Here is a 14,075-nt window from a genome sequence, read left to right on the forward strand (position 1 = left end):
ATAATGTTAAACCAGATGAAAGAAAGGTAGATACAGAGTGGTAAATTGTGAAGACAGCTTAGTGCAATTTACCAAACGCAGCTTAATTAATCATATCAAAATGTCATTTAAAACTCCTCAACATAAAAAACTGTATTACATGTCACTGCTTCAACTTTTTAAACCATGGAGAAAAGAAGAATAGTTACTGGATACATGTGACTCCTATGAAGATGCTTTCAAAGCAAATTAAAGCACTATGACAGACGTATACTTTACACAGTACCAAACAATGTTGCACAATGAACAGCAACACGAAGAAGAACTCCAGGCCGAACTACAAGTGGACACTCCCGACAATAGTCAACCTTCTGTAACAGGAAGCCAAGGACAGCCACTAATAGCAAATGAGGCAGAATTAGCTTTCATGGAAGTAGAAAACGCCATGTGTCAGTATGAACAAGCTACAGAAGACTTCGCTGTACTAAAATCACAACTGAACAATGAGCAGCGTAGCATTTTCCAAGAAATAACAAAAAACAAATTGAACATGGTGTGGAACATGAAAATAAAAACTGTACCTGCCAAGACTACAAACCTATACTGCTATATGTGAGGGGTGAAGCTGGTTCAGGCAAAACATTCTTAATCAAAATCATCCGCAAGTTCCTTCAACAATTGACAAACAACAAACTGTCAGCTGTTGTAACTGCCCCCACAGGTTTAGCTCCCTACAACAAAGGCGGTGTCACTTTACACCGATTACTAATCCTTCTAGTAGAACACCAAAACAAATAAGACTATTACAAACTTTCCACAGAAGCTGCAATGGAACTACGCAGAGTTTTCAAACAAATGACAATGCTGCTAATAGATGAGGTGAGCATGGTCTCCAACATAATGTTGGCTTTGATTCACCTCAGATTACAAGAGGTCCTCAAAGCAGACTACGAACAGCTCTTGGGTAACAACACATTGTTTTCGGAGATCTTCTTCAATTGACACCAGTGAAAGCTGAACCTATTTTTAAAACCTTAGGGCACAAACTGTGCCGTAAAACTCTTGGCAGCATAGGAAATGTCAACCTTTGGCAACATTTCCAATACAGAGAATTAACAGAAAACAGTCTGCAGACCTCACATACGCCAACATTTTAAAAAAGTATTAGAGTTGGTGTACTATCTCAAGAAGCACAAGCAATATTAAAAAACAGGCACATCCATGCACTCTATGGCCATAACTCATGTGCTAGTGATGTCATGGAACAATTAGCACACAAAAATGGCAATTGTATGTCCTTGATGCCAACTCTTGGAAGCTGTTAAAAATTCAATGAAACAATGTTGAAAAAAGAAATTAAACCAATAATTGAAATTTGCTCCACAGATAAACTGGACAAACATGCTATGACACTACCCATGTGTCAACAAGCCACAACAAGACTAAATACCCATGAAAACACAGCTGGTTTTGAGAAAATATAAAAATTATCTTTAAACTGTAGAGTAATGCTTAAACGTAACCTTGACGTGGAGCAAGGATTAGTTAATGGAGCACTTGGTACAGTTGTTGGCTTTCTAACATACCCACATGACAACAACATTCAATTTGTCAATATTCTCTTTGACAAACTATCAGAAGTTAAAAGGATAGGATGCTCAACAGATCACTTCCTTCTTTTCAAAGACATGTATGTACGCAGAGAACAATTTTCACAAACTCTAGCATACACAGTTACCATTCACAAATCACAAGGCCTTACCCTAGATAAAGCATTAATAGATATTGGTAGCACAGTCTTTAAAGAAGGCATAAGCTATGTAGCACTATGACGCTTACGTACACTTGATGGGCTATTTCTAATCAACTTTGATGCAAGTAAAGTAAATGCAGATATTCCTTGCATTCTAGAATACAATAGGCTGCGTTCACTCCACACCCCCATCTAAAAACCTATCCTGTTCCACAAAAAACAAAACGCTGTAAAAGAAAACTACTTCAAACTGAAACGATACAGGATATCACTACAATTCCTCCAAAGAAAAAAAAAGAAACTAATACTTCATCAAGTACCACAACCAAAGAAGAATCTACTAGTCAAAGTAACTCAATTACTTCTTCAAAGAAGCAACACACACTCCGAACAAATGATTTAGACACAGAACTGTCAGGTTCATTCAAATTTTCAAATATAACTGCTGTAATTTGCTATGCAAATGTAGCAATATATGTTCTATTCCAATTGCCACCAATTATTGAGAACATTTACTTAAACAGTACAGACCAATTGTGTTTGCAAATGTTAGTCCTTCATAGAAATGCAACCAACAATCCTGATAACACTTATAGTGTTCATGGAATAAGACACGAATTGGACTACTGTGCTGGAATTGTCAAATTCACTATAAACTCACAAGAAGATCCCCAAGAATTGCTAATGTACTTACTACAAGTACTGGAAAATGTAAACATACCTATAAATGAAATCTTTCAGATTTCATACATGTGGAAACATACATGCACTCTCTGCAACCCTGTGGCACAGGAAGAAGTCCCTAATGAACGCTTTCTGTATGTATCCATACCTAACTGTGAATCCATTCCATTTCAGCAACTTGTACAAAATGCAAACCATGGCAGATTATGTACTAGCTGCAATTCAGATAATTGCTCCACCTTACAAATACAGACACATAGTAAATAGGTAATAGTAATGCTTTTACGTTATAATGCAGATGGTACCAAAAACAGCTGTAAGCTGACTGGATTCACACATGGTCAAGTATCACTTGGTAAGAAAACCTTCACAACAATAGGTATAATCTACCACGCAGGAGCCACAACCAATGCAGGTCACTACACTGCATATATAAAAAAGAATTGTGGCTGGTTCGAATGTAATGATAATACCATTACTCTAAAGCAGATATTGCCCGAAAATCTTGTAAACGCTTACTTAATATTCTTAAAAGCAAAATTTAATACGTAATCTGTGTATGAACATAAACAAAACTTCAAAACTGTGCAGAGTTAGAGTACGCCAACATGTATCTAACTGCCCCAAGATTCTGCAACATTCAAACAGATAAATAAATACTACTAAAATGTAAGAAGAAATACACAGTTAGAATACGCCAACAGGTATCTAACTGCCCCAAGAAATCTACAACAAGCAAACAGATAAACATATACTACTAAAATCAAACAAGAAATATACAGTTAGTCTATGCCAACAGGTACCTAACTGCCCCAGAAAATCTGCAACAACCCAACAGATAGATGAATAGCATAAAAGTAGAAATAAACAATTACAATACGCCAACAGGTATGTAATTGCCCCAAAAATCTGCAACAAGCCAAAGATAGAATACTAGTAAGAAACAAGAAATAAACAGTAAAACAATGAAAGAAATATATTGTACCACAACATGGAAGTTTTTATTTAATCCAGCATGGATTTATTTTCCCACAGACCCAATGATTTAGAAAACAAACACAGAAACTGAGCAAATTGCACAGTAGACTGGTTTTAACTATGGTACTTGTAAAGTACTAAATATGAGGGTCACAAAAATACAGAAATGGCTATTATGCAATGCAATAACTCATTATGAACTACCTGCTCTAACATATGATCTTTTCCTTTATCACAGAGATCGAAAAAGTAGATCTGGTCCAGTCACCCATGTCATGAAAAAATTGCATACAACCACAAAAACTGAACCAGTAAGTATACAATAAATAAACTCAGAAACACTGCACTCCTTGTTACAAACTCCACAATCTTAACTGCAAAACCAAGCCACAACTTCACATACAAAGTCTACAAATGAAACAGTACACAAACTTTTGGGTTTTGGATATGTGATGGGTGTTTGATTCTATGGGTGTGTTATGCTGCAGTGGTTGTGGCCAGGTCCTAGAGTCTTGGGTGGATGGCCTACGGCCTACGGCTTTGGCCATGCACCCAAGACGCTAGGCCCTGGCCACAACCACTGCAGCATAACCCACCTATAATACCAAACATTTTGGATGTTGTATGTGAGCTGCTTATAGGGGATATTAATTACAATCAATCCTCTACTAACAACCCAAACCCAACATCATATTAAAGTAAAATAGCCAGTAGTGCGACGACCACAGACATGGCGAACACATCAGGGGCACCTGCCACCTAAACAAATACAGTATTTGACCCATCTCTTACTACCCAACCCTCCCCAAGCACTTCTGCACAAAAACGCACTCCCCAAAATTGCATTTTGCTTCTGTTCACCGCTGCGCTGTTGGCGGATCCAAGATCACTCCAGCCAATCGGAGTTGACACGATGCAAGTCAATTAGCCAATCGGTGTCCTGTCTGCGGAGTGAACAGGGAAGTGTGTCTGCAGAGCGGACATAGATATCACACATTTTTTTGCCTTACATTTTGGCCATTTTAAAAAAAAAACTACTCGACAGATTTACACCAAATTAAAAAAAGCACGCTTTCAGGACTAAGGCACCGCTCTTGCCGCAAATTTGGTGGAAATACATCCAGCGGTTTGAGCTCTAGGCGTGCACAAAGTTTTTTCCCATTATGTCTATGGGAAAAAATACATTTTGGGACCCCTCCTATAACTTTGAGCCCCCTGGACCAAAGCTCACTAAAATTTGCAAATAAATTCAGAGTGGGCCATATACTTTTTTTTTTACAAAGTTTGGTGAGGATTCGTCCAGAGGGAGCGTAGTTATAAACCACCCAAAAAGTGCTCTTCCTATGGTATTTGCAACTTAACCGTAACTACACAGCCACTAGCGTGGCTGTGTAATTATATTCAGTGGAAACACTTTATTAAAAGGACACTATAGTTAAGTTGCACTAATAAAAAACCTATGAAATTCAGTGGAAAATCTTTATTAAAGGATAACCATGGTTACTAGTAAAATTGAAAAATCCAAGAAATTCGCCAGTTATGGTAAGCTATGCAACCATAACTTGTGCCACAATCACCCAGGACATCAAAGATGACATCACTGATGACATAACATATGCCATCAATTCTGATGGAAAGTCCCAACAAAGGGCTCTGTTTAGAATGTTGCTAGCAACAGATGAAGAGTTTTTGTGACACCTCTTTTTTGTATTGTAACAATTAATTATATATACAGTATTCATAAGCAAATATGACCATTCCATATTTTGACAGAAATGGCAAGCAAAAAGCTGATATGAGTGATGACTAAATCACTAACGGTGAACAATGTATATTATAAAGCAAGCAAATAATGTCACTTATACCAAACTTATTAACATTTTAATTTCTCATTTATTTATACTGCATAATTTAGAAGAAGAAGAAGAAAACACACCCAAAACTAATCATGAAGAAGCGCATCTACTACAAAGCGAACTCCAATGACCAAATCTACAAAATTAAATCACCAACTTGTCTTTACAAATAGGAGAACTTTGTGATCAATTTAAAGACTGTGTGGCATATGTTAAAAATCATGTCATTTGAAATGTTGATTTTCAGTGCACTACTTGTACCTGTCCCTCTTTCCCAAAGCAATCACCTGAAGAAAATCAAGAAAATATAAATTACAAACATTTTGATGAAATTTCTGTCACTGCTTCACCTGATTATGACAATCTACAACCCCCAAATATCCCTATTTATGTTTCCCACTCTGATTTCCCATCCCTTTCTTAAATTAACATTTTGTTTTAAAACAGTAATTAATAGTCGGCGACTTCGCACATGTTTGTGTATGCATACATCCATCAATGTGATGTCACCAGAGTCTCTGACTTTTACGGACAACCCACTCCTGCATGACACACTTACATTAGTCTGTAAATGCCATAACAGACACTGCCGGTTTTGTGTGTCATGGTCCTCAGACGTCATACTGTCGCCTTGGATGGTTGCGCATGTCATCATGTGACCCCACTCGAGTGGCATAATGGTGTGTCCGCGATCATTGTCCGCGCTCCACAGACTTTTGAAACAACATTTCTGGCTAATCTAGGAAGTTCTAAGTTGAAACTTTATCATTCCCCATCTGCTAGGAACATTTGTGAGGAACCTGAGGGCGTCCTCACTTTGTTCTCCCTGTTATCCTATACTCAGATAGCCAGGGAAGGGAAGGGCCATTAAAGAGGGATGGACAAATTCATCCCCTGCTCCACCTCCTATAAGGTACATTACCTGGAAGAAGAACAAAAGATACCGCAATCACCCATATTATTTCGGACCAATTCCCAGCACTCCTCTGGAAAGGTACCCACTCAGCCAACCATATAACCCAGGGCCAATACAAACACTGCCCAGAGTGGATGAAGAACCGCAGGCTGCAACTAAAGAGACCGCAATTGACAGTGTTGACTAAAGCGCCAAGAAGCAAAATTACTGATGTCGTTAGAGACACCATGACATAGATGCGCAAGACAGGAAGAACACGTGCCATCCACACATCGGGACACAAACACGCACTCGAACACATGAAGAACACATGCGTAACAGTTCTATGAGTTAGAGGATGGTTACATATACATACAGCCATTGTTCAATTATTTTGTCATTACCTTAACGCAACAACGCAGAAACGGCAAGAAGCAAGAGATCCTGAACAAGCTTGCAGATGCTTATATGCAAGTAACCCTATGAAGCTGCAGGAATGCCTATGGGACCTGGCAGAGCCAGCATGACTAACCTATGGGAAATGTAACATTGTACATAAAAGTAGGAGCCATATTCTGGCCTAGGAAAATGACAGTAGTCCACAGACTCCCAGAAGGAACTGAGCAGAGCGAATTCAAGCAGAATTAAGGAGCAAGCGTGTGGGACAGGGCCTGCAGCCAAGGACAACAGATACGAGCTACATTCCATTCCCTGAACTGAAGTTAGATCAGCCACAATCAACATAAATTATTCTCCAATATTCAGAGTAATTCAGAGCTAAGAAGGAGCCCAAACACAGTCTCTGAACATGTGATCTGATGATGAACCGAAACTAGCGGCTGAGAACGAAGACCGATCTCACGCAGCCAGATGAGGGCTTGCAGTAAAGATATTACATCAAGAGACGAGAGTTGCATGAGGTGAATGGACACTCACATAGTCTTTGGTGGTACACACAAGTTACAATGCAGACACATAGGGCCTAATTAACAGAAGGTTTTATAATGGCAAAACCCCATTGGAAAGCACTCTGTGAATCAGGCCCATAGTTATACTTATTACCTTGAGAAGGTACACCTCGAGCTGAGATCCATTTCAGATCCAAGGCCTGGGGACGTCAGCTCTAGCAAATCACAGTTCAGTATCCTAGGAGTGGGTAGCGATGTGCAAGAACCAATAGTAAGATCCCCACATTGCAACATTGTAGAAGTAGTTACTTTCTGGAATGGGCCAGGCCAGACACCTGATATGCGGGAGCCAGTGAACTAACACATATAGGGTCCACTATAGGTGGACTATCACTCAGCGCCCAATCAATTGTTCGATAGGTTTGCTGGAGACGGGTCCAGGTTGTGATGTCACTCTGATGCAATGTGCCCTTAAGACTGGCCTGCGAGCCAGGAGTCACTGAGAAGTTGCAGGAGAGTGTTTGATCCATGTCCTGATTCCTGTTGGTTTTGGCTGTAATAAACTGCAGTTTGAACTTTCTGTCTCTCTGCATCTGCTTTCCTTTAGGGGAAGGTGTTGGGCCTTCCATGAGTACTGAGTACGCAAACTCCTAGTTGCCTCAAACCTACCAGGGAGTTTGTCCCAACACCATCACTTTTGGATTTCGACCCTGCGGGTGGATATGCAAGGGAGGATCACCTGGATAGAGGAGAATTGAGAAGTGGAGGGGGGGGTGTCCTGAAGAGAGGCACGGTATCCCCCATTTCCATTTCATGATGTATCCCCCATTTCCATTTCATGATGAATGCTCAGTCCCAGCAGCCTTAATGGGAAATTGTTACCCTTTTCTCCTTCCAGGATGATCATAGAACATGGCATCCATATGGTGACACTAGGACAAGAGGGATTAGGAGGATGTTGCAGAGCGAGACATGGTATCCCCCTTGTCCTCGTACTAACCAACCTTACCCTCGCCCGACCTTTGTAGGTTGTTATCAGTCTTCCCCTCTGTTACATACACCCACTGTCCCACATTCACACTACTTTGAAATGGGGAAGAAGAAGAGGCAGGCAGGAGTGCTGCACACTACCCCCTGTGCACAGCACTTTGCTACTTGGACAAATAAGAGGCAACTGGGAGTGATGCATGTCATCCCCCGTATACACCACGTTGGTACTGGGACGAGGAAGAGGACTGTAGAGCATCACTATGATGGTCAGGCATGTCCCAGTAATAGAACTAATTATGGCCAGGCAAAGGATTTGCACCTGCAGAGAATTAGGGGCTCACAGGTGCTTATAAAGGGAGGCCAGAGAGCAACATGGAGAGGCGGAGCTGGACAGTAGAGCACAGCAATCGGAGGTGGAGCAGGCTGAATATGGGCTGATGAAGAAGATAGAGAAGGCAGAAAGACACTGAGGCCAAGGCTGGCCACAATAGGGTCAAGAGCTATGCAGAGCCCTATGCTCTGTGTTCCCTGTTGGGAGTGAGGAACACAAAGGCTTCCCCTGCGCTGCATGCAGCTGCAGGAAAGCCTGAAGCGAGCGAGCACTGCTCTCCGGAGCTCACCGAGAGCGAGAGAAGACCCGGAGGAGCGCCCGCACATTGGTGAGTGACAGGGAAGTATCACTCAGACTGGGGTGCTCCAGGGGCATGGTGTGTGTAATGCAATCCTTCCCTCTGGCAATACAAGCAAATATTTTTCATTAAGGACTGCGCAATGCATGACATGGGAATTCTCCTCGGACACCTCTACTGATGAGTAGGTGATGCCATGCCTCTGCTATACGCATTGATATGTGCGTAGTCAGTTGTGACTAAAGCAGCCAGGGTGCACTTTAATGCAGGGAAACTGCTTGACTATGAGCATGTCTTATGGTCTCTACCCCGGCCTCTAATTTTAATTTCTATTTCTTTTTTTCTTTTTCTTTTTAGCCAATCGAGACCAGCTAGTCTGGTCAGCATCCACTGCTTTACCCCTAATGAATTTTCAAACGGTTTCCAAATAAGCTGTTGAGATCAGCTTTTCAGCATCTTGGTAAGCCAGTAACTCAACGTCTCTCACCTCAGCACGCTGTCCACTCCTAGCAGCTGTAGGGCAGCTTCACTAGTGTCCATTGTTTTCTTTTTCCCAGTGTTTAATTAGAACAGTCCCAGTGTTGGCCCGCTTGCACCTTTTGGTCAGTTACTGTTGGCCTGGATTCTCAGCGAACAGATTTCTCATCGCCCAAGGTCGGGCCATTTTGACTATTTATCTATTCATTTTTCAGTTTCCTACCCTCTCCACTTTCTTTCAGTTTTCCACTGGCTGGTGCGGAATGTGGCTTGTAGGTGTGACACGGGCAGTGTGGGCCTCACAGGTCACAGGTGATGGGCATTGACCCTTGACAATTATTCATGTAATTGATGTCTGTTGTATGTACTATGTTATTGTTTGCCCACGCACAAATATGTTTTAAGTGCATGAGCAATTAATATGCATCCACGAACTAGCACTTATTTCCAAATGATTAGTTCCAGGTTTGCACTGAAGTATTCATGTTTAGGAAGTATTTATGTTTTGGTTAATTAATTCTGACTGTACACAATAAAAATATATTTTCACAAGTTTACCTATATGTATTGTGTGTGTATCACAAATATTCAATGTGGGTTATTGTACACACTTTTTGCATTCTGACAAGTGTTTGAATGTCTTTTCAAAAATTGGATTCAGCCCAGCTCTGCATGTCACATACAAACAATTTTCTTTTCTGACAAGTAATTGTATATAATTAGTTCTGATGGGAACACCCTTGTGAGTTACCCTCAAGTACCTTGGCACTTCAGCCTCCACTTCAATTTGCTGTTTTTTTTCTCCTCATGTTCATCCACCTGAAGTAGCATGCAATCGTCCTGATGAAAACAAATCACATTCTTTGGTTCATATGGATACACTGACTGAATTATGTTAATCCTCTTTGGTTTAGAATCTAAATACTCAGGCAATTAACCCTGTGAGGTGACATAGCTTTCAGTAATAGTCCCAATGACTTGTTTAAATCTGCAATGTAGTATGATTCTTGCATTGTCATCCCTAATGGTGCACCTTCTTCCAAATAAACATTCTGACATCCTTTGTTATCCACAAGTATTCGGATGGGGCCATCCCCAGCTTCCACTAAAGGTGAGTATTCATATTCTAGCTCTTGCAATCTCATGGATTCATTGAGACACACAAATAAATCAGTCTTCTTCAATGTTTTTCCCTTCCAGCTTGCCTGACTTTAAAATGGCAGGCACATCACCCGTCGCGGCTACAGCCATGGTGGGATAATGTGTCCAACCATGGCTTGGTGGGACTGGGACCCCGGCAAGGCCCAGGCTCAGCCCCACTCTTTGGAGAATGCCTGTGCTAAAATCCCACACTGCATTATACTGCACATCTGCTAACTTTCCCTACACTGTTTTCAGTATTTACCATATACAGTGTTATATGCTAATTACTGAAAACTTAGATGGCCTATTGAATGTAAGACCAACATTTAGATTGGTACATGTATACAGGCAATGGGCTTAGCATGATCATTCAAACCTAATGAATAGCCTAGATAGACTGTTATCAGTAGACTCAATTCACAGTTAAACAAGTCATGGATTATGCTAACATTTCCATATCAATGGAGCTCTCTGTGGAATTGTTATGTTTTTCTGGTCTGGGTGTACAAAAAGGACAGGAATGTGGACAGTTCTGGGTTTTACCAGTGCCCTTCTTACATGGCAGCCAGAAAAGAAGTGGTGCGTCTTGCCACCATTTTGAAATTAGAATGAATGAATATGGATTCTGCCTCATTTTAACCTGCAAAGCAGGCGAATACCACAGATCAGACACTCACACCAAATGTAACATTTTTGTAACCAAAATTGCTATTTACAGCCAAACTTGAAACAACTGGACATCGTACAGGAACACCTGCCTGTCAGATTGACCCTCAATGGAATGTATTTTTATTTCTAAAAACAAAATTCTCAGTTGACGGATTTTATTACCTCTGAGCCAAAAAAGCTGGTTGAAAAACTATTGATCCCAGCATGGAATTGCACTTTCTGATTCATCCACCTCACAAAAATAAGGAAATAAACAAACAAAATAAAAGCACATGATTAGGTTGCATATTCATTTCTTTCGCAAACTGGACCTTAGATATGTGCACCCATGGTACTGGAACTGAGCAAACATTATAAACAGGAAAACAGCAACAAGGCACTGTGCCAATACATTACTGAAAAACTTAGAAACATGCATAGGCATGTTGCTTGTACTCATATGTATCAAAAATCAAAGTTTTACATTAAATACATTCGTTTTCCTAGGAAATCAAACACAATTTATAAAATAAAAAAAAGTTTGTTAATTAGTTATGTCGGATTCAATGTAGTCCAATCGTCCAAAAGCAAGTGTGTTTGACCCTGCTCATTTCAAGATAAGATCTATTGGACAGAGAAAAGACAAAAGCTTAACATTTACACATGAAATTCATGACGATTCAAGCCTCTCTGCCATATAAAAATAAGATGCAGGGGGGGATGCTGGCAGTTTTCCTGCAGTGTTAGAAACGTTTCGTGAACACCCTGGAAAATGTACACAAAGGAGTGGTGCGGAAAATAAACGTGTAAAAGTGCCTTTATGTTATGTTATGTTATGTTACCTAAATTTGTAGAGCGCACGGTCGCCCAGGGGCATCATGGCGCTGATGAGGAAACTGTCACACAGGAAGAGCAGTAATAGTCGGGGGGCTAGAATAAGGTAGTTTTCAGGGCTTTCCTGAAAGCCAGATGGTTGGAGATAGACTTGAGTGGCAGTGGGAGGGCGTTCCACAGCCTTGCCGCAGCAATGGAAAAGGCTCTGCCGCCGAGTCTTTCCCGATTGTACTTAGGAACCACCAAAAGGTTGGTGTTCAGGGAGCGAAGGTTGCGTTCTGGTATATAACGGACAAATTTAGTTTGGAGAAACTCGGCACCTAGGCCCTGGATTGCCCGGTGGACAATGCATAGTGACTTGAACTTAACTCGCTGGGCCACCGGGAGCCAGTGAAGTTGGCGAAGCACTGGCGAGATGTGAGCTCCATAGGGGGAACCTGTGGCCAGTCTGGCTGCCAGGTTCTGTATGCGCTGGAGACGTTGGAGAAGGCCCATTGGCTGGGCAAGGTATAAGGAGTAGCAATAGTCCAACCGTGATGATTTTTCCACTCCATCTCATTTTTGTGCCGTTCTGGGGCACGGGGGAAGCAAAGCGGAGTTACCATCAGTTTTTCTACACTATATTGGAAGTGCACATGCCTTTAAGCCTGTATGAGATTTTCATGCAGGCGTAAAACCAAAGGATTCCAATGGAATATACCTTGTATTCACAAAGCGTAATCTGCCGACAGTGTTTTATTTACCACAGAGTGTAGAGCACGAGATTTCACCTTGATTTACACTTCACAATTACACATACGATCTGGTGGTCCCCTGCATGCAAGTAGCATATAAAATAAAATGATCCCCAAAGGAGTGGGATATTCACCTACAAGCACAAGAAATGTAACAATGAGCTAATATCAAAGGCATCAACATTTCCTTTTATATAATTGTTTTGAGAAAATGTGTCTAACCCGCTTGCCTGGTAACTCAAACTCAGTGCCAAATTTTGACTTTTTCAAAGATATTTGCATCTAGAGACTTTTAGAAATTCATTCGCTCAAGCAGTCAGAAAGGGAGTAATGGAAAATGATGCAGAGTTGGTCCCCATATATGTAAAATAAAACACTGTCAAAATAGTAGAGCCATTAGCTAAATCTTGCTTCCCTAGACCTGGACGAGAAGAAGGATTTGTATGTAAAGAGTTGCAATAGACGGTAACATGCCATTGCATTTGTATCATGTGTGTTTATTTTACAGATGAAACCGGATTGAAACAATGGAAGAGTGGAATGATACTTTGAAGAATGAATTCCTACTGGTGGGTCATTACAACAGTCTTAGTTATCCGGTCCTTGTTTTCCTTCTTGTTTTGCTCATTTATGTGGGCAGTCTCATTGGAAACACCCTTCTTATTGTGACAGTGAATAAAGATGCCCACCTTCACACACCAATGTACTTCTTCCTCTGCAACCTGGCCTTTCAGGAAATGTTTTACACCTCAGTGACCGTGCCCACCATCCTGATGATCCTGCTGCGGAGCTTTCACACAATCTCAATAGCCAGCTGCATAACCCAGATTTATTTTCTCCACTTTCTTGGCGTTACTGAATGTCTGCTTCTGGCAGTCATGGCTTACGACCGCTACGCCGCAATATGCAAGCCTTTGCATTACAGCATGCTGGTGAATAAGAACGTATCCTTTGCACTGACAAGTGGATGCTGGATCTGTGGCTGCTTAGAATCCCTGATACTAACAATTATGACATCTCAGTTACCATTTTGTGGAGTCAACAAAGTCAAGAATTTCTTCTGTGACATTCCACCCCTATTGATTCTGGCTTGCACGGACACACACCTTAACGAGATGGTCCTCAGTGTAGCAGGATTCCTGGTTGTACTCTGCCCATTCCTCTTCATAATTATGACTTATTGCTTAATTGCAATAGCTATATTGAAAATTCGAACTTCTCATGGGAGGCGGAAGGCATTTTCAACCTGTTCCTCGCACCTGATAGTGGTTTGTATATTTTATGGCACTGTCATCTATATGTACATCAGACCTGCATCCATCCATTCATCAGACTGGGACCGACTTATATCACTAGTGTACACTGTTCTTACTCCAACGTTGAACCCAATGATATACAGTCTTAGAAATAAAGAGGTCAAAGAAGGACTGAAAAACATTATGTGCAAAAGAGGATGACTGGATTGCCTATAATATATTTGGTAAGCATTTCATGCAGCATGAAGAAGAACATGGTTTTACAATCATATCTGGGTATAGGAAAATTGCGAAGAACTAATTTCAGGGTA

This window comes from Ambystoma mexicanum, chromosome 13 (assembly GCF_040938575.1).
Source record: "Ambystoma mexicanum isolate Mex_15411 chromosome 13, UKY_AmexF1_1, whole genome shotgun sequence".
Taxonomy (NCBI): Eukaryota; Metazoa; Chordata; class Amphibia; order Caudata; family Ambystomatidae; genus Ambystoma; species Ambystoma mexicanum.